Source organism: Schistocerca americana, chromosome 6 (assembly GCF_021461395.2).
Source record: "Schistocerca americana isolate TAMUIC-IGC-003095 chromosome 6, iqSchAmer2.1, whole genome shotgun sequence".
In the NCBI taxonomy this organism is placed as follows: domain Eukaryota; kingdom Metazoa; phylum Arthropoda; class Insecta; order Orthoptera; family Acrididae; genus Schistocerca; species Schistocerca americana.
This window is the reverse complement of record NC_060124.1, coordinates 354,167,773-354,188,321: the sequence shown is the minus strand read 5'-3', so window position 1 is coordinate 354,188,321 and position 20,549 is coordinate 354,167,773. Positions and strand designations below refer to the sequence as shown.

The 20,549-nt window shown below is 42.4% G+C and overlaps 1 non-coding gene across 1 annotated transcript; it reads right to left on the bottom strand.

Annotated features, from left to right (window-relative positions):
* Nucleotides 1-16,024: 16,024 nt before the first annotated feature.
* Nucleotides 16,025-16,097, bottom strand: Trnaa-cgc. Its single transcript has one exon. It is a non-coding gene; the product is annotated as a tRNA-Ala (tRNA).
* Nucleotides 16,098-20,549: the final 4,452 nt, after the last annotated feature.

Below are 20,549 nucleotides of genomic sequence, written 5' to 3'. Positions count from 1 at the left end.
AAGAGCGCAATACACGCCAGAAGTTGTAATCAGAAGCACAACTTGGTGAAACCAGTTTTTGTTAACTAACGATAACAAAAGTGGAAAACGAACTATTAGCACATAAGAAAGGGAGATGACGCACTTATAAACTTGCAGCGAGTGGCCTGACAGCGAACTAAGGTCATTTTACCGGAAGTCCCTATACGAACGTCATCCCTGTGGTGCAACAACTTTTCCCGAAATAAATAATCCACAGAGAGGTACCTTACTTCACAGTCAAGCAGACTCAAATACGGTACTGAATAGTTGCAAAAAATATGAAATTAATGGATTCCCACGCTTCCTCAACTGAAACTCACAAGAACCTTTTAACATTGACAACATTGAGATTTGAAGTTATCTACGTTCATAAATGAATATTCAGTTTACTGTTTTTAAGGCATTCATTGTCTCGTATACTTTTATATTTTCCTTTTGGCTGGTCATTACGTAGTCCAAACGTATGAAATTTGTTTAGGAAAACTGTCCATTCTTGTAACTGTAAAGACAGGCTGAAAGTAAACGTATGTATACAGCCCCTCATAGATAACTATGTTCTCCAAACAACGAACACAGTCCTGAACTAGATAAAAATTTCGTCGTTCGTATTGAGCTGCTCTCATCTGTTCTGCCTGGGTAGGGAGGGGGAGAGAGAGGAAGTCTAAGAGAGAAACATTCACAATTACGTCAGTCAGCATGTTTTCAATACAGTAGAACTAATGGCTGGCCTCGAACATTCCAGGCAGCCCAGTCCCTCTTGAAAATTTTGAGTGACACCCCACCATTCTTGCCCAGAGTTTAGAAGTACAGAACGGAGAAAAATATTAAAACACTGTTGACAGAATAAGGCAGCAAAATGCGTCAATATTTCGGATTCTCCTCCCTCCCCCTCCTCCACCCACCCACCCACACACCCACCCACACACCCACCCACACACCCGCACACACACACACACACACACACACACACACACACACACACACACACACACACACACACAAACTAGCTTCGCAGACAAGCAAGAGATGGGAGAAAGCGTGATGAGATAAAAGAACTTATTCAGATAGTTAAGAGACAACAAAATTGCGATTCAGGACTGGAATTCAGCAGGTGGGAAAAGAAAAATGGCACGTAGAATTTTGCGAACAGCTTAATTCAATCACTGCCAGGAATTGGTCATGACTCCTGGGAACACCGGAAGGTTTCAGACTCGTTGTATAATAGATATAATAGTAACACAGAGATTTATACACCATATTTTAAACTGTAAAATATTTCAAAGGACAGATGTAGACTTTACCATAATTTATTTTAAATGAACTTCAGATTACAACTGAGACAACTGAAGATAGATAAGCAGTTAAGGATATGTGACCTGGATAGATAGAAGCAGTTTCAAAGAAAGCATTTTGCAACGTGTGACAAACAGAGGGATGGAACACAACAGAAGACAAGTGGGTAGCCTTGAGAGGTGGAACAGTGTAGGGAGCAGAGTATCAAACAGGCAAAAAAATAATGCCCAACACAGTTCTTCGCTTAACACAACAGATGTTGAATTCAATCGACAAAACAAGAAAATATAAAAATGTAATAGACGAAAGAGAAAACAGACTTCTAAAAATGGGATTGATGGCAAATGTAAAATGGCTAAACAGGAATAGCTAGAGGACAAATGCATGCTGTACGAGCATACAGGACTTACAGATAACCTGATAATGGCAGAACAGCAGAAGTATGCTTACCGTAAAATAAAAGCAATCAAACGTAGCAACGTACTTGGAATTATAAAATATATTTATAAATTATTTCAGTAACCTGCCTACTAAATTATAATGTTCTAAGTTTCATTTTTTATTGAATGCAAGGGCTTCAGAGCGTTGGTGTACGACAATCACTACGACACTGAAAGGAGCGAAGCTGGTGGTAATCACCAACTGAGGGGTAAAAACTTTTTTGATTTGCAGAAACCAAACGAGTTCGATTTTGTCTCAGTCATGAAACTATCTTTATATTATTATAATGATAACGATAATTAATAATGAAAGGCTAATATTGATTACATAAGTTTCAACAATTAATTTAATCAAACACTGGCAGAAATGAATGACATCGATGAGTGGAGTTCATAGCTCGTGAAACGAATGTATGAACTATATCTTACTCAAATTATGCATCCAGTACTCGCGTACTTTGTGCTTTGTACCCTGCATCTATGCCATACATATAACAAGAGCTAAATTTCTCTTCTAGACGTTGCACATATTTCGTAAACTGTGTCAGAAATGGCTTCGTTACTCATTTTGCAAGGATTTGACTGCAGCACAACACAACAATAACTACATAATGGCTTCCAGAAAAATATTATTATTATTATTATTATTATTATTATTATTATTATTGTTATTAGTGACAGTGATCAGATGAAAAGCTTTGGCCACCTGAAGTGTTTTAGTTTCTAGCAGTCCAGCGTAAAGTGATATACAAACAATAACTATAGTGTACGCATCTTAACTTGGTCGATTCAAAATTGGGTTACAGGGATTGGGTGAAGCAATTATCACTATGATCAGGAGAGATGCAGAAAGACAGTATTTTGTAATGAGGTCTATGTAGTGTCAGCAGAAGAGCCAACACTGTTTTTCTAGAGGAGGCCGAAATGCACGCGTTTAATTACACGCAGACCGGCGTGAGGTCTGGAACAGGACAATGTCTTGAGAATTGCAATAAAGTACGTAAATCTTGTAATACTTAACTTCAATCCATAATCGGTGTACATCGCTCTTGTACAGATATAATCACCATTTTTACTATACACTGGTAATGGCGCCTTGCTAGGTCGTAGCCAATGACTTAGCTGAAGGCTATGCTAACTATCGTCTCGGCAAATGAGAGCGTAGTTGTCAGTGATCCATCTCTGGCAAAGTCGACTGTACAACTGGGGCGAGTGCCAGTACGTCTCTCTAGACCTGCCGTGTGGTGGCGCTCGGTCTGCTATCACTGACAGTGGCGACACGCGGGTCCGACGTATACTAACGGACCGCGGCCGATTTAAAGGCTACCACCTAGCAAGTGTGGTGTCTGGCGGTGACACCACAGTCTATCCTCACTGAGCATAGTTAGCTTTATTTCCTGAGAAGGAATTATTGGTGGCTCTCACAATTTTCCAAGAATTGTTTCATTATTCATTCTAACAAACACACTAATCGAATGCAGTAAAGGGAGAAGGGACGTCGCATTCAAGACTTATAGATGTGACGCTGATTTTTGTCTATGATAGTTGTGGTATCGACAGTTCAGATGCCACAGCGTAGGTTCACGCTCGTAGGTTGGCACTACGAGAGCGGACTAACTACGCCGACCACAGCGCCCTCTGGTCGACCCTGTGGAGCTCAACGAGCGCCGCTCTGCTTTCTGTCCAGTTGATCAAGAGCAGACGATCATGCCACTTAGCTTCTACTTCATAGGGGGCTAGCCATTACAGACTTTGTTACTTCAATGATAGTTTGCCCAACAAATAGTAACTGTTAGCTTTGATACATGAACAGTTTCGCACCTACGTGCTCATCAAGCCTACGTTAAGTAGATGTCATTTGCTAATATTCTCGATTAAATGTGCTTTTACTTTAACCCTTTCAGACCTGATTTTTTATTCACTTATTAAAAAAATATCTGACAGTTTTACATTCAGGTGAGTCTCCTGACAACATTTTTCTAAGAAAAAATTTCATATGATCTCTAGTTTTCTAGATATTTAATGTACACAATTGTGTTCATCAAGTCTCGAGCTTCATGTCATACATTACGGAGGTTAACACTGTGGATCAAGTATGCCACTCTTTATTTCACTTTAAAACGGAAGAAACAATAAAAATTCCAAATTACAGTTATTATTTAAACAACAATGATCAAAACACAGATTTTAAGGTTTTGTATGAAACTGTAAAAAAAAGTCTGTCCTTTTGGAGACATAAGTGTACTTTACATTTTCTGCACTGAATTCTAGAACACCCTGTACATTTTGGAAATTTGTGGTGACTTGGAGCTCCTACATCATGCAAAGGCAAATGGTCAATGGAATCAAACTGTATCTCTGTAGCTGGTCATAATTATCCTCTTTTTCTTGGTATGACTCTCATGTCTGAAGCCAGTCCTTCATCAAACAGACGCCCCCTCTGCTTTTCAGTCACTTTCTTCTGGCACAGTATCAATCCATCTGCTACCCTGATACGAAAGGAAAGAAAGTCCATTTGCTTCTTCTTTGGGATAGAAAGGTTGTCTGCATCTCATCTGTATGCCAACCAACTCTGCACGCTGGCAAAGTCAACAGCGTGAAAAAAAATACGGAAAGGCCATTTTTGAGATCTGATGAAAACTCTGTAGTAGCATATCAATTGATCAAATAGTTCCACACGATCCATTGCATGATTATATCTTCTCAATATTTCAGGTCTTTCTACTTTCACCCATTTATGGTGTTTTTTGCCCCAACACTCAACTTCATCCACTGAGCCTATACCAACAAACTTTGAACACAATACAACTGTCCTATATTCTAAACACTTACACATGGTAATGTCATCAGCACTAGTGATTATTCTCAGTAACCTCTGGTTTGTTTCATTATTGTCTTATCATCTAAAAAAGGCAAGTTCTTTCCAAATCTGTTTTGATGGACAGTACCTGCTGCACTGATGCCTTGAGATTTCAGAACTTGAAACAAGTGATAAGGTGAAAAGAAGTTGTCAAAGTATAATTTATGACCTTTACTTTTTCAGAGTGGAACAGAAAATTCTAAACCAACAGCAGGACCTAACACAAATTTTTATAGTATGCGGTATTTAGTTCAGTTGTAGCACCTTGATACAAAAGAAACTCATGCACTATTCCACTCTTTTCACATGAAGACTTTGACTCCTCATGGACTTGGTTTCTGCTTGACGTACTGCTTTGCAGAAAACTTCCCAGTGAAAGGAACAATTCCTTCACTGACACTAACATTCTCTTCTATAGGAAGTTGACTGCAGCGTTTTCAAATGGCTGAGTAAATTGGCCTGACTTTGTAAAATTTATCTTTATTTTCAGGTGGCTTTTCCAGATTGTTCATCAAGAGTAAATTTGTTTATAATCCTAAAAATCTGTCTCTTGACATGTTTTCCCAAAACACATTTACCTTCAGGCTTGTATCCCAATACATTCATAATCTGGGAAATTTCAAGGTGCCAGTCAATATATGCAAACCAAATAGCATCTCTAGTGCTTGAGGAGTTGTCTGCTTGAATGAGGATTTGCCTCGTTGTAATGCATAAGTATGAGTGTGTGCTGCCATGCTAGTGAACAAATCATCTGGTATATATCGTTTTAGTACTGCATTGGAGAACACAAGAGAGATTCTTCATAATTTGGAGATTTGTATGTTTCTGCAATGGTACTTAGAGGCTTTCATTTCCATTTTATGGATTCTTTAGGTGTCATCATTATGTTGTCACACAGGTTATGCAATTCTGGGTTGTTTTCATTGCATAAAAAGTTCATTTCAGCATCCACCACCTCTCCATCATCATCATCTTCAGATATGGTGTCTCTACACACACCATTCACGCCCACTTTATTTGCTCCAACACGTTTTACTATTTGTGGAGCTTGCCTTTCAATAAGTGGTACACTGTCATCCTCATCTCCACTCAAACTAATGTCAGAAACGCCACCATTTTTAATTATGTCCATAATCAAGTCCCAATCTTTCTCCACATAAAGATATTCCTTATCCATATTTGTAAGTCAAAAGCCAGCAATATAAAATAAAATCATATGTACAGGTCACTTATTCTCCTTCTTGCTGCTGGTACCGAAATTAATGGAAAAATTACCACACACAACTACCATAGCTATGCAAATATAGCTGAGACCCTTTTTGTGTTATTTTTCCTATTTTACACCATTAAGGACCTGTTGTACACAAATGTGTACATTAATCTTACCTGACACATAACACAAATATGAATTCAATGAAATTGCTGAAAATTCCACTGAAAGATCATCTAATGTTTCCAAAAGAACGAAACCACATAAAACATTCATAGACAAAACCCACAAAGTGACTATAATAGCAATAAAGTCAATGAGTAATGGCTTCCCACAGAGAGACAACACCAGAGAGTATATTTTACTATGTGGTTCACAGACTGCTCACAAGAGAGCAGCAGCTGCTGGACCATGGCTAAAAGAAACATACACAGATGTCCACAGTGGGTTTGGATGCACCTGACATTTCTTGTCAGCGAAATATTAGCGAACAAACTTTATGTACACAATTGTGACCACCAGGTCTGAAAGGGTTAAATCAAGTATCAAAGTGATTTACCTCTCTTGCTCGTACTTGCTTCCTTCATTCGGCCTATTTTGCAGATCAGAGGAGCAGACCCACCTGCTGCCTTCCAGGCGGGATACAAAAGAATAGTGATGAAAAGGAAAACAAGGAAGAATATGGACTTGGAACATGACTCATGATGTGAAATGACTGGAGAAAAATCAAATATAAAGAAAGGATGTTAGAGATAAACACTAACCAATTGTTTCATTGCCTCTTTAGTTCTGGGTTTCATAAAATGTCTACAAAAAGAGTCATGTATTTTTTGTCATTTTACAAAACAAAAAAGAGGAACAAGTTAGCTAGGCGCTAATGTCGGTGCAGTCGGAAACGACTGATCTAGGTCGTACATTGCCCATGCCAAGAGCGGGTTCTGTAAGAACTGGTGCAGCCGTAACGCCTCCGAATTGTTTTGGTGTGTTTCTTTAATCTGACCTCGTGGGATTCCTGAGCAATCGAGCACTAGTCAAGGACGTATCACGCAAGAATTGTATACGTGCCTCCTTTATAGATGAGCTGCACTTTCCTTATCTGCTCCCAAATAACCGAAGTCGAACATTCACCGTCCATGCGTGTGCCGGCCGCGGTGGTCTAGTGGTTCTAGGCGCGCAGTCCGGAACCGCGGGACTGCTACGGTCGCAGGTTCGAATCCTGCCTCGGGCATGGATGTATGTGATGTCCTTAGGTTGGTTAGGTTTAAGTAGTTCTAAGTTCTAGGGGACTGATGACCTCAGATGTTGAATCCCATAGTGCTCAGAGCCATCGTCCATGCGTGCTCTTTCATTTCATATCGCTTTGCGCCAACTTTCCCTCCTGCGTGGCGTAGGTAGACTTTCACTGTCACTTGGACCGGTGGGTACACCAAACCACTGGGAAAACGAACACACTTTCCTATTGGCCGCGATATACTGAGTTCACGAAGTGAAAGAAGCACTAACAAGCCCGGAACGTAGCAGAGTCTGCACATAAATACAACAGCTGCAAATCAGTAACCACTCAAGACCAGAAAAGAAACTGAGTCAACCTGGCAGTGCAATGCTGCGAGAAGAACAGTTACAAAGTACAGCAAGCAATGAGTCACGCGGCGAGCCCGGGCCATAGGCTCAGAGGCAAACCAAGAATGCAGGTTACCGCTGAAACAATCGCTTTACTGCTATATCGGTGTTTCTTATGCCAATTTAACTTGGATGTTAAAATCGCTCAAAATAGTCGATTTCTGAAATAACCGATTTCCGGTTTTTCATTCGTATTATAAAAGTAGAAATCGAACAAAGATTGAAAAAATTGGACACTCTGAGTTTCAACATAGATAGAATCAAAACAGTCAGTTAAATAGGCAAATGAAAGAAAACTTACTGTGTCCCCCAGTCGCTGATTTTCTGAAAAAACGAGAAGTGGTTGAATACCACAAAAAATGTGCATTATTATCGTATTGATTCCATGTTTTTTGAAACTATGCTCAAACATCATGTTGTAATAGGGGATCATACTGCTATTTGTGCATTACGAATAGTCAGTGATAATGCTTGAAAACTGAGATTTTCGTGTTAATTTGACCGTTTTCAAGGGCTACAACAGATATAGGCATGTTGTGTAGACAGGGGCAGCAGATCAGATACTTTCTATTTTTACTCAATACTATGAACGAATTGTTGTTAGGATTTTTATTTATTATCGTTGCTATTATTTCCTTCCTCTTTTATTATTTCATAGGAGTGGCGGACAACTCTGTAGTCTTTCAAAGCAAATGAAGCGACGCATTTCATTACTACATCAGACTACATACTCCCAGCGAAGACAGCGAGAAACTACAGTATAGACCAGGTCGGGGTAAGTCTTGTCTATTGCACGTAGATGCATACTGTAAGCCACGACACACGGCAACAAGTGCGTTACTGTCTCAGTAATACTGTACCAATTTTTATGTCTTGTGTTTGTTGCTCGTTCTTATCGGCATTGTTATTAAAGTAGCACTGATTACTTTTCCCATTCCCTATAATAATACAGTATTTCAAATCAATGCAAATTATACGAATAAAATTTACTCCTTTTTAAGAAAGGTTTATTTAAAAACACAGTGTCAGCACTGCTACTATGAGTAATTTTTAGTCGGTAATTTTACTCGGTTGTCAGAGGAAAACACCTGTTTTAACCAAGACCAAACAAATACCGAAAAACTTCCGTTACTCAGATCTAAAATAGTGGTATCGGTAAACCAGTCGATTTTTCCCATCCCAACGGCAAGTTGTAGCCACCGAGTGGCTCCACGTGATGTGCCACAGACTGTTGCTCACCCTACACGTCAGATCATTTATGTAGGCTGTATAGAGAGAAGCAGTCCTAACACATTCCTCTGGTGAACTCCTAACGATTCCCTTGACTCCGATGAACACTCGCCTTCCAAGGCAGCGAACTTGGTTGTGTTATTTAAAAAGTCTTTGTACAACTCACGTAACTGAGAACTAACTACATGTGCACAGACCTTCGTTAACAATCTACAGCGGGGCTCTATCGGTAGCCACTGTATCAAATGCTTTCAGGATATCCAGGCGTATGAAACTTGCATGTTGCCCTTCACCCTTGCCCCTCTTCTTGAAGCGGTGTACCGTAGGTCTCTAGAAGAGCGTAGCGTTCCAAAGGATTGGAAAAGGGCACAGGTCATCCCCGTTTTCAAGAAGGGACGTCGAGCAGATGTGCAGAACTATAGACATATATCTCTAACGTCGATCAGTTGTAGAATTTTGGAACACGTATTGTGTTCGAGTATAATGACTTTTCTGGAGACTAGAAATCTACTCTGTAGGAATCAGCATGGGTTTCGAAAAAGACGGTCATGTGAAACCCAGCTCGCGCTATTCGTCCACGAGACTCAGAGGGCCATAGATACGGGTTCACAGGTAGATGCCGTGTTTCTTGACTTCCGCAAGGCGTTCGATACAGTTCCCCACAGTCGTTTAATGAACAAAGTAAGAGCATATGGACTATCAGACCAATTGTGTGATTGGATTGAAGAGTTCCTAGATAACAGAACGCAGTATGTCATTCTCAATGGAGAGAAGTCTTCCGAAGTAAGAGTGATTTCAGGTATGCCGCAGGGGAGTGTCATAGGACCGTTACTATTTACAATATACATAAATTACCTTGTGGATGACATCGGAAGTTCACTGAGGCTTTTTGCAGATGATGCTGTGGTGTATCGAGAGGTTGTAACAATGGAAAAGTGTACCGAAATGCAGGAGGATCTGCAGCGAATTGACGCATGGTGCAGGGAATGGCAATTGAATCTCGATATAGACAAGTGTAAAGTGCTGCGAATACATAGAAAGATAGATCCCTTACCATTTAGCTACAAAATAGCAGGTCGACAACTGGAAGCAGTTAATTCCATAAATTATCTGGGAGTACGCATTAGGAGTGATTTAAAATGGAATGATCATATAAAGTTGATCGTTGGTAAAGCAGATGCCAGAATGAGATTCATTGGAAGAATCCTGAGGAAATGCAAGTAGGTTACAGTACGCTTGTTCGCCCACTGCTTGAATACTGCTCAGCAGTGTGGGATCCGTACCAGATAGGTTTGATAGAAGAGATAGAGAAGATCCAACGGAGAGCAGCGCGCTCCGTTATAGGATCATTTTGTAATCGCGAGAGCGTTACGGAGACTATAGATAAACTCCAGTGGAGGACTCTGCAGGAGAGACGCGCAGTAGCTCGGTACGGGCTTTTGTTTAAGTTTCGAGAACATACCTTCACGGAAGAGTCAAGCATTATATTGCTCCCTCCTACGTATATCTCGCGAAGAGACCATGAGGATAAAATCAGAGAGATTAGAGCCCACACTGAGGCATACCGACAATCTTTCTTTCCACGAACAATACGAGACTGGAATAGAAGGGAAGTACTCAAGGTATCCTCCGCACACACCGTCAGGTGGCTTGCGGAGTATGGATGTAGATGTAGATGTAGATGGTTCACAGTATATGATGCGAAAGAATGGCAAGCTGAGGTTCGCACGAGCAATGCTTTCGAAATCGGTGTTCATTTGTGGCTGGAAGCTTTCCTCTCTTAAGGAAATTTGTTATATTCGAACGCTCAAGAATCCTGCAGGAAACGGATTTTAAAATTATTGGTCTGTAATTTTCTAGGCCCGTTCTTTTATCATTTTGCATACGGTTGTCACATGTGCTTCTTTTCAGTCGGTTGGACCTTTCCGCTGGGCGAGAGATTTACGATAAATGCAAGCTAATTATGGGACAGACGACGAAGAGTACTCTGAAAAACAGAAATGAAATTTCAACTTTATTATACTTGCAATCTCAAAAATTCTGCAGCAAACGCAAGGTAAAGATACTCATATGTAATGTTGTGGGTCTGTCTTTTATCCTTCTTAGACAAATGAGTCAAATGGTTCAAATGGCTCTGACCACTATGGGACTTATCATCTGAGGTCATCAGTCCCCTAGAACTTAGAACTACTTGCACCTAACTAACCTAAGGACATCACGCACATCCATGCCCGACTCAGGATTCGAACCTGCGACCGTAGCGGTTTCGTGGTTCCAGACTGAAGTGCCTAGAACTGCTCGGCCACAGAGGCTGACACACATGAGTCCCCTGCGCTCTTTTGCTGTCACTTGAGTGTTTCCGTTGAGAGGGAAATTCACCATAAATGGAAACTAAGCATGAGACAAACGTCGGGGTTACGCACTGCAAAATAGAAATAGGACTCCTTCGTCTAAAGTTACCACTAATGCTGAAACGTTATTAGTAGTTATTTATCACGAATATTATCTGCATTGTGTATTATGTGTATACCACATTTATTGCAAGAATGTGGAAATTATAGCAGTAACAGTAAAGTTACCTTTTTGCGGCGTCAGTGTTTGGGACAGTAAAATTCCATTCAGCCTGCCGCTGTGGCCGAGCGGTTCTAGGCCCTTCAGTCTGGAACCACGTGACCGCTACGGTCGCAGGTTCGAATCCTGCCTCGAGCATGGATGTGGGTGATATCCTTAGGTTACTTCGGTTTAAGTAGTTCTACGTTCTAGGGGACTGATGACTTCAGATGTTAAGTCTCATACTGCTCAGAGCCATTTGAAATTCCATTCAGTGACAGCAGACTTTGGTGCGCCCTTGTAACGAAATGAATGAAACACTTTGCTTGAGATTTCACATGTTTTATTACAAACTTCTTTCATTAATAATGTAAACTGTTCGTTACTAGTCCATTAGACTATTTCAGAGAGCTAACATGGTAACAGCTAACAATAAAAGATTCACGTGTGTGAAACACGGTTTTTCAAAGAAGTTAAATTAATTGGCTCTGGCTCTGAGCACTATGGGACTCAACTGCTGAGGTCATTAGTCCCCTAGAACTTAGAACTAGTTAAACCTAACTAACCTAAGGACATCACACACATCCATGCCCGAGGCAGGATTCGAACCTGCGACCGCAGCGGTCTCGCGGTTCCTGACTGTAGTGCCAGAACCGCGCGGCCACTTCGGCCGGCTAGTTAAATTAATTGATTCTGTAACATTAATTTTGCACATTTGAAAAATCGAAATTCATGTATTATCGCAAATTATATTTTTTAGTGACACTGATGGTTACTTTTATCTGGTATCGTTTTCAGCTAAGATTAAATATTCCTGAATGACTAATTTTTCAGAAGGTACATTCTTTCGTGTGCAAAGCATATAGATTATTCATATATTTATCCACTAGGATAAAGGAATAGGAGAAATGAATACATAGACTAAAATGTAGCATCCCAGCGAGAGCTGAAACTACGCGAATATCGACAAAAATGGTATCGAGCGATTCATTAAGAGCGATGCCAGTATCGACAGAGCCAATTTCGACTTCAGTCGGCAGCTCATGGTCTGGTGGTGAGCGTCACTGCCTCTTCACACGGGGACTGGGTGTTTGTGTTGTCATAATTATTTCATCTCATCCTCGTCACAAACACGCGCAAGTCGCCAAAGTGGCTTCAAATAGAAAGACTCCCACCAAGTGGTCGAACAAACAAAGGCGTAGTCCCCTTGCCAATAACTGTGTACGATCATTTCATTACCTGGACATTGCCATTTGATTTCGACTCTTTCAACTGACTTTCAAAGTCAGAGAAATCTGTTTCTATGTCGCCCATACGGGAGTTTTGTGGCGGTCGGTGACTACGCTGTCTCCGGTTTTCATAAACCGGGTGTGGCAGGCGCCGTGCAGTTTCACACAGTGTGGGAGCTGACGTGGCGACGGGCGCAAGAGCTGACGAAACAACCCCTGCGGGCCGCACGCAGGCTACGGCGAGATTTATGGCCCCTGGACGTCGTACTTCAGACCCAACGGGCCGGCCGCTGGCTCCGAAATCGCTGTCGCCTGCAAGTCGACGCCGCCGTGGGCCCACAATGTACATCAGAGGTTTTGCTCTGCGCTCTGCGTAATGCGGGTTCAGTTCTGCCGGCACCGGGGCCAACAGCGAAATGAGATTTGTGCGGGACAGCGGAATCTAAGGCAGGCTTGTTGTGTGTGTGTGTGTGTGTGTGTGTGTGTGTGAGTGAGAGAGAGAGAGAGAGAGAGAGAGAGAGAGGGGTGCTTGTTTGCCTGAGACAAGGCCAAGAAATGCCAACGGCCATACTTTCTTTCGTCTCTTGGGTGTTTATCTACATAGCCTCACATACTCTCCTAATCATTTCGGAGACAATGCAAGAGGAACATTGTAAATTAATCTATTCGTCCCTGCCTCACCAAGCTCACCATTCGACGTAGGCATACAAGATGTTAAGTAATTTGTGGAAAATCTCTGGGCGATGAATGCAGGGCTTATAGAACGAGGAAGTTCCTATAAACGTAATGAATCTTTTTTTGTTTCCATGGTTACAGAAACATTTAACTGTTACGTGTTTGCTTCGCTTTTGCCTTTTTGTCTCAAAATTTCTCGTTGCGCTCTACAGGTATTTTTTTTTAAGTTGTCTTCTGTTGTATAAATGAAATGCACCTAACCTCTACCATTACCTCTAATACAAGCTTCTAAATGCTGCATCGTAGACTGTCGTATTCACTCCCATATTCCAGTTGTCCGCTGTATTTGCTGAAATCCTTCTTGTTCAAAAATGTTCAAATATGTGTTAAATCTTATGGGACTTAACTGCTAAGGTCATCAGTCCCTAAGGTTACACACTACTTAACCTAAATTATCCTAAGGGCAAACACACACCCATGCCCGAGGGAGGACTCGAACCTCCGTCGGGACCAGCCACACAGTCCATGACTGCAGCGCCATGGACCGCTCGGCTAATCCCGAGCGGCGAAATCCTTCTTGAACACGATAACAGAAAAAGTTAAGATTTGCAGCAGGTCTTGGATTCACAAGGTCCTTTAAAAACCTCCAGAGATCGAAATCCTATAGATTGATATCAGGAGAACGAACAGGTCAAGATGCTGCTGACCAATCTATCCATTTATTTGGGAAACGCTGATGTGAAACAGTTCCTTACTGCATAGAAAAATGAGACGGTACCACATCGTCCATTTACCACATGTTTAGGTGTAAGTGTAGTGGAACGTCTTCCAGCAAAGCATTTAATTGTTTTACTAAAAATTCACTGTATGATTATCACTTAAAACTCCCGGGCTGAGATGCCGTGGCCCATACATAAGACTCTCCCCTGACGTTTCGCCTTCGACTGCGGAAGGCATCTTCCGAGGACAATCGGCGAACTGCAACGAGAGCACGAGTGAGCGCCGTATATACGTATAAGCCATCCAGAGGGCGCCGCAGTCAATCTCGTGACGTCGGCTGTGCTATGCTCTCTGATATTGCCAACTTCGTCATTTGAAATTAATCGACTGTCACGCTGTTGGACCACGGCATCTCAGGCCGGAAGTTTTAAGTGATGACAACATCTGCCGTGAAAGGCTTCATTCTATGATCACTGTATGATTTTCCAGTCCGTGTTCCATGAAAAATGAAAGGTCCGCTTCGCCTGTCTCCAGTTACGCAGTCCATACATTAATGCTAGACTGCTTTTGCTGCCTTGTTTCCGAAAGTGCAGAAGGATTTTCATCCACACGTACATAAGTGTTGTTAAAATTCCGCAGTTCATTCTTGGTAAACTTTGCTTCGTCAGCGAATATTACGGTGGACGGAATGTGTTGGTTCTGAGCAATAATCTCCATTGGCCAAGAAGAAGCAGCTATCCTGGATCGAAAATCTGTTTCAGTGAGACGTTGCACTCTCTGAACATGGTAAGGATTGAGGAAATAATATCACAACACTTTCCTCACCGTCACGTGACTCACATTCTGCTATTCTTCTGGCAGTGCCGTCGTTAATTTCCTCAACATCTTGAAGTATTCAGTCTTTTAAATCAAGTGTTCTAACTCTGTTTAGTCTTCTACGATGAAATAACCTTTTCCCAAAAGAGCCTGTCTCCATAAGAGGTTCATAAATTTGGCGGAAGGTCTTATAGTTCATTAAACATCTGTTAGGAAATATTTCAGCATGGACAATTTGCAATGCCATGCTTTAGGTGCATGTTAGCCATTAGAATAAACTGTAGACAGAAATGTGCAGCATCCACTAGCTCTAGTGAAATAGGAATACGGCCAAACCGGCGTCACGCCCGTGATTGGAAGTCAGACACGGCACGTCGCTCCCCAACTGAGGTCGCTAACGCACGCTTGTTCGGTGGCGCCCCTCTCGGAGACAGCCGACTCGATTCCTGGTGGGGAAAGGATTTTCACTACACACAAAGCACTAGTCCAGTAACAACTGTAAAGTAAGCTTCCAATGCCCATTGTGTTCTGAAAGGATCGTTTGTTTATAAGTACCGTGACAACTAAAGTAAACGTAAGAAGACTTTGACTTAACACTTCCAGTAACAATCAACATTTAAAAGACAAGAAAAAATATCCCCAGAACCAAGCCGGAAATTTAAAAATAAAATGCGAGAAATGAAGCAAACATGAAGCAACAAAAGGGGACTGTAATAGGAAAATACAAAAAAATGGACCATATGTATGTACATGAACTTCTTTGCTTTTTTGTAAGTCCTCCATATATTCTATATAAGTCTTGCCATCAGGTGTAAATTGCTCGAAATGTGTGTTTATTCAGCAGACTTACCGGTATTGCACTACCACGTTACATAATTTATCTAACTTTTTAGGTGAGCCCGAAACACTCCAATAAATTTTTTAGTGTAATTTTCTGAGTATTTTGGTATAAGGTTCAAATGGCTCTGAGCACTATGGGACTTAACATCTATGGTCATCAGTCCCCTAGAACTTAGAACTACTTAAACCTAAATAACCTAAAGACATCACACACATCCATGCCCGAGGCAGGATTCGAACCTGCGACCGTAGCGGTCACGTGGTTCCAGACTGAAGCGCCTAGAACCGCACAGCCACACCGGCCGGCTTGGTATAAGGTGGTGGTGGTGGTGGTGGTGGTGGTGGTGGTGGTGGTGGTGGTTAGTGTTTAACGTCCCGTCGACAACGAGGTCATTAGAGACGGAGCGCAAGCTCGGGTTAGGGAAGGATTGGGAAGGAAAGCGGCCGTGCCCTTTCAAAGGAACCATCCCGGCATTTGCCTGAAACGATTTAGGGAAATCACGGAAAACCTAAATCAGGATGGCCGGAGACGGGATTGAACCGTCGTCCTCCCGAATGCGAGTCCAGTGTGCTAACCACTGCACCACCTCGCTCGGTTGGTATAAGGGATCCAAAGACTACGCAGTAATAATTTAACTATGATTTTTTCGGTTTGTTGCCCCATTTACCTTTTTTCATGTGAAAATACCTTCACAATAGTGGAAAAGCATGTAATATACAATCAGAAAAACCTAGAACCCAAAACGCAGAGTACATGTAAGATATGTTAGATGAAAAACGGAGACTGTCGTTTCAGTGCGCTCAGTCTGTCCTGTCGATGTGGGGTACAGCAGATAACAAATGGAGAACGGTTTATGTTGGAATGGTGCTTCTGTCATTTGAATACTAGTTACAACTGTGGTACGGGTGGAGAGTTCGGAACACAACACAAACTTCTGCCTGGTTGTGGTTGCACAAAGAATGAACACTGTGAAATACTGCAAGTTCGCGAATGAAGCCAAAATCCGTCATACTGCTATGATAAATACAGCCATTGTCAAACATGAAACCTAGTCCAAGCGCAACGTATGTCATCAACAAGGCTGTGGCGCGTGCAGCCTGCTGTGCGGGTTGCCTGCCAGGGGCTTTCCCCAGGCCGCGCTCCCTAGTATTACTGGAGCGCGGCCGGGCTATAATTCCGCGTGACGTTTGTTGCAAGGACGTATACAGAAATGACACTGACTTGGTGTCACTGTGGGGCTGCTTTGTCCCACTCCGGTGACCACGGGAGTTCGCCATGTGATGTAGCGTGACGTGACATGACGTGACGAAGGAAGCCGTGTCTTTGGCCTGTTGAACACTGTGTCGCCACCTGCTAAACGTATGTGTTGCCGTTAGTAGTAACAGGGAGTAAATAGCCTCGCTATCTAAGTCACTGGCTAAAGCCGTTCACTCTTACAGATATTGCTCGAAATGTCAACCATCATCGTCATGGTACAGCGATGCACTATCGACTGTCTTGACACATTCAGGTATCGCAGGAGTGTAGTTTTCTTCTCCTGCAAGTGCAATGAAAGAAGAAACAAGATCCATGTGAGGATGCAACCAAGTCTTGTAAACTAGAGTCTTCACAAGCTTCCAGAAGTAGTAAGGCACTAGCGTCATGTCTGGTGAACAGGTAGGTCATGAAATAGGACCCCGCAGACCAGTATGTGGTTGCTCAAACGGTGTATGTGGTTTTCAACATGAAGTGAAAGTATTCTGCTCCCCATCGTATTGAAATCACACATACGCCGGTCTTATAAGGACCCTAGGAGGACATATTGAATGTACTTCCTGAACATAGTTAAGTTGATTGGGATGTCCACAAAGCCCAACCATATAATCATTGACAAAATCATCCCGTACACTCACAGTAAAGTTGAATTGATAGTATAATGGAGATTTTTCCAAACACAAAACAACACAATGCTTTTTCAATGACCAGTTTGACTTTAGGAAAGGTAAAGGCGCCACAGAGGCAGTTCAGACGTAGCTGTTGATAATGGAAACAAGACTGAAGAAAAATCGGGACACATTCATAGGATTTGTGGACCTGGAAAAAGAGTTCGACAATGTAAAATGGTGCAAGATGTTCGAAATTCTGAAAAAAATAGGAGTAAGCTATAAGGAAAGGTGGTAATATACAATACACACAAGGACCAAGTATGTAAGGCAAGGATGTATTCTTCCACCACTACTATTCAATCTGTATATAAAGAAGCAATTATGGAAATAAAAGAGACGTTCAAGAGAGGAATTAAAATTCTGAGTAAAAGGATATTAATGATAAGATTCGCTGGTGACATCGCTATCCTGAGTAAAAATGAAGAAGAGTTACAGGAAGTACTGAATGGAATAAACAGTCTAAGGAGCACAAAATATTGATTGAGAGTAAGTGAAATAAAGACGAAAGTAATGAGAAGTAGCAGAAATGAGAACAGGGAGAAACATGACATCAGAACTGGGGATCACGAAGTAGACGAAGTTAAGAAACTCTGCAATCTAGGCAGCAAAATATTCCAGGATGGACAGAGCAAGGAGGACAAGCATTGGCAAAAAGGCCATCTCTGGTCACGAGAAGTCTGATAGTATCAAACATAGGCCTTCATTCGAGGAAGAACTTCCTGAGAATGTACTTTACGAGTGCAGCATTGTATGGCAGTGAAATATGGACTGTGGGAAAACCGGTACAGAAGAGAAGAGACGAGACGCATTTGAAATATGGTTCTACAGAAGAATGTTAAAAATTTGGCGGACAAATTAGGCAAACAATTATGTGATTCTTTGTAGAAACGGCGAGCTGGCTGCTGTGACCGAGCGGTTCTAGGCGCTTCAGTCCGGAACCGCGCTGCTGCTACGGACGCTGGTTCGAATCTTGCCTTGGGCTTGGATGTGTGTGATGTCCTTAGTTTAGTTAGGTTTAAGAAGTTCTAAGTCTAGGGGACTGACGACCTCAGATGTTCAGTCCCATAGTGCTTGAAGCCATATGAATTTTTCGAGAAACGGCGAGGTAAAGAATTTATGTGAAACACTGACAAAAAGAAGGGATAGGATGATAGGACATCTATCAATACATCAAGAATGAACTATGATACTACAGAGAGCTGTAGAGGGTAAAAATTGTAGAGAAGACAGAGATTGGTACGCATCCAACAAATAGCTGAAGATATAGGCTGCCGTTGCTGCTCGGAGATGAAAAGGTTGGCACAGGAGATGAATTCGTGGCACGCCGCATCAAACGAGTCAGAACACCGATGATAAAAAAGTACATATGTAATGATAATTGTACGCAATTTGTATGTTTCCTATAAATGTGTTGTAATGTTTGATGTAACTTCCACTGTGTGCGATTTGTATGAAAAGAAAACGCTTTGCCCAGTAGGAAAAGTTTTATCTGTGCAATATTTTTCTAAGTAGAGTGCCGCTGCTTGGGTTCACTGCGCCATCCGCTGCAGGAAGGAGTGCGCCACGATAACCGGACACCACCGGCACGATTTTGTACCCAAGAAGCAAGCCACGTGATGCTGGCCACTTTCTAATATCTCTACACTGGGTGACCTTTATAGGACCGCCACCTGTAGCTCTCCAGCAGTGACACTGGACGTCCAACTCCTATGGAAGCACGACGTCCATGAAGTCCACAAGAAGACGACTAAGACTAGGCGGTCTGCCGGCCGCGGTGGCCGAGCGGTTCTAGGCGCTTCAGTCTGGAACCGCGCGACCACTACGGTCGCAAGTTCGAATCCTGCTTCGGGCATGGATGTGTGTGATGTCCTTAGGTTAGTTAGGTTGAAGTAGTTCTAAGTTCTAGGGGACTGATGACCTCAACAGTTAAGTCCCATAGTGCTCAGAGCCATTTGAACCATTTTGAACTAGGCGCTCTTTATTCGTTCATCAATGAACGTTCAACTCTATCCACCGCATGTGGCCTTCATATTTATAGATCTGACGTCCGGATGCTAATGGACTACGCCTGCCTCATATGGGGATCAGCTGTGAATGCTTATCGGACTGAACTCAAAACATCCCGAGGAACTTCGCAGTGGCGTACGACGCTGCTGATAACAAACTCGTGCTTGACGGATTTAAAGAGCAGGCAATGAAGTTTTACCACAAGACGATAATTTCTCAAAACCCTTTGATCCGTCGCCTCGGAAGGCGCAACGGCGCTGCCCATCGCTAGAAACAGCCTGTGGCCTTGCTTGGCAGGCAGTATGGCCACAAGAAGCTGACCTATTCTAATCTAATTCCTGGCGCCAAGCAGACACATCCAACCACCTGAAGCGATGACTAAACAATATCACACTGAATAGCAGGCAATACCTACCCGGTAAACGCTGCACAGTTAATACAAGGCAATTCCCCCAGAGATGATGCTTGCTTGGCTCTCCAACAGTCTAACGTCGAGTTTGATGAGTCTGATTCCGAGTAAATGACGAGTCTACGACGCAGCACAACCAGACCAAGACAACGCCAGTGCACGACCGATTCAGACTTTGCAGAGTAACCTGTGGTGACAGACTGTGTGCTTTCTCTCGCACCTTTGTACATCAGGACGATCTCTTGCGTTTCTTTCATAGAGAATCGATTTTCTGTTATTCACGTTGTCTATTGTTTTCTTATAGAAATAAATTGCTATTTTTCAGTGCTCGCCGGACACATACTTCTCCGCGTGCACCGTCCCACAAACGGAGAAATGGTTCAAAAGGCTCTAAGCGTTATGGGACTTACCGTCTGACGTCATCAGTCCCCTAGACGTAGAACTACTTAAACCTAACTAACCTAAAGACATCACACACATCCAAGCTCGAGGCAGGGTTCGAACCTGCGACCGCAGCAGCAGCGCGGTTCCAGACTGAAGTGCCTAGAACCGCTCGGCTACAGCGGCCGGACGGGATAAATGAAAGGAGTCAGCCGATGCTGGGGTTTGGTGACATAGTGACGGACAGGCGAGATACGTCGTTTAATCAGTGAAAAAGATTGTCAGTTTCGAGGAAAGGGAGACATTTTCTTTGTGCTGAAAT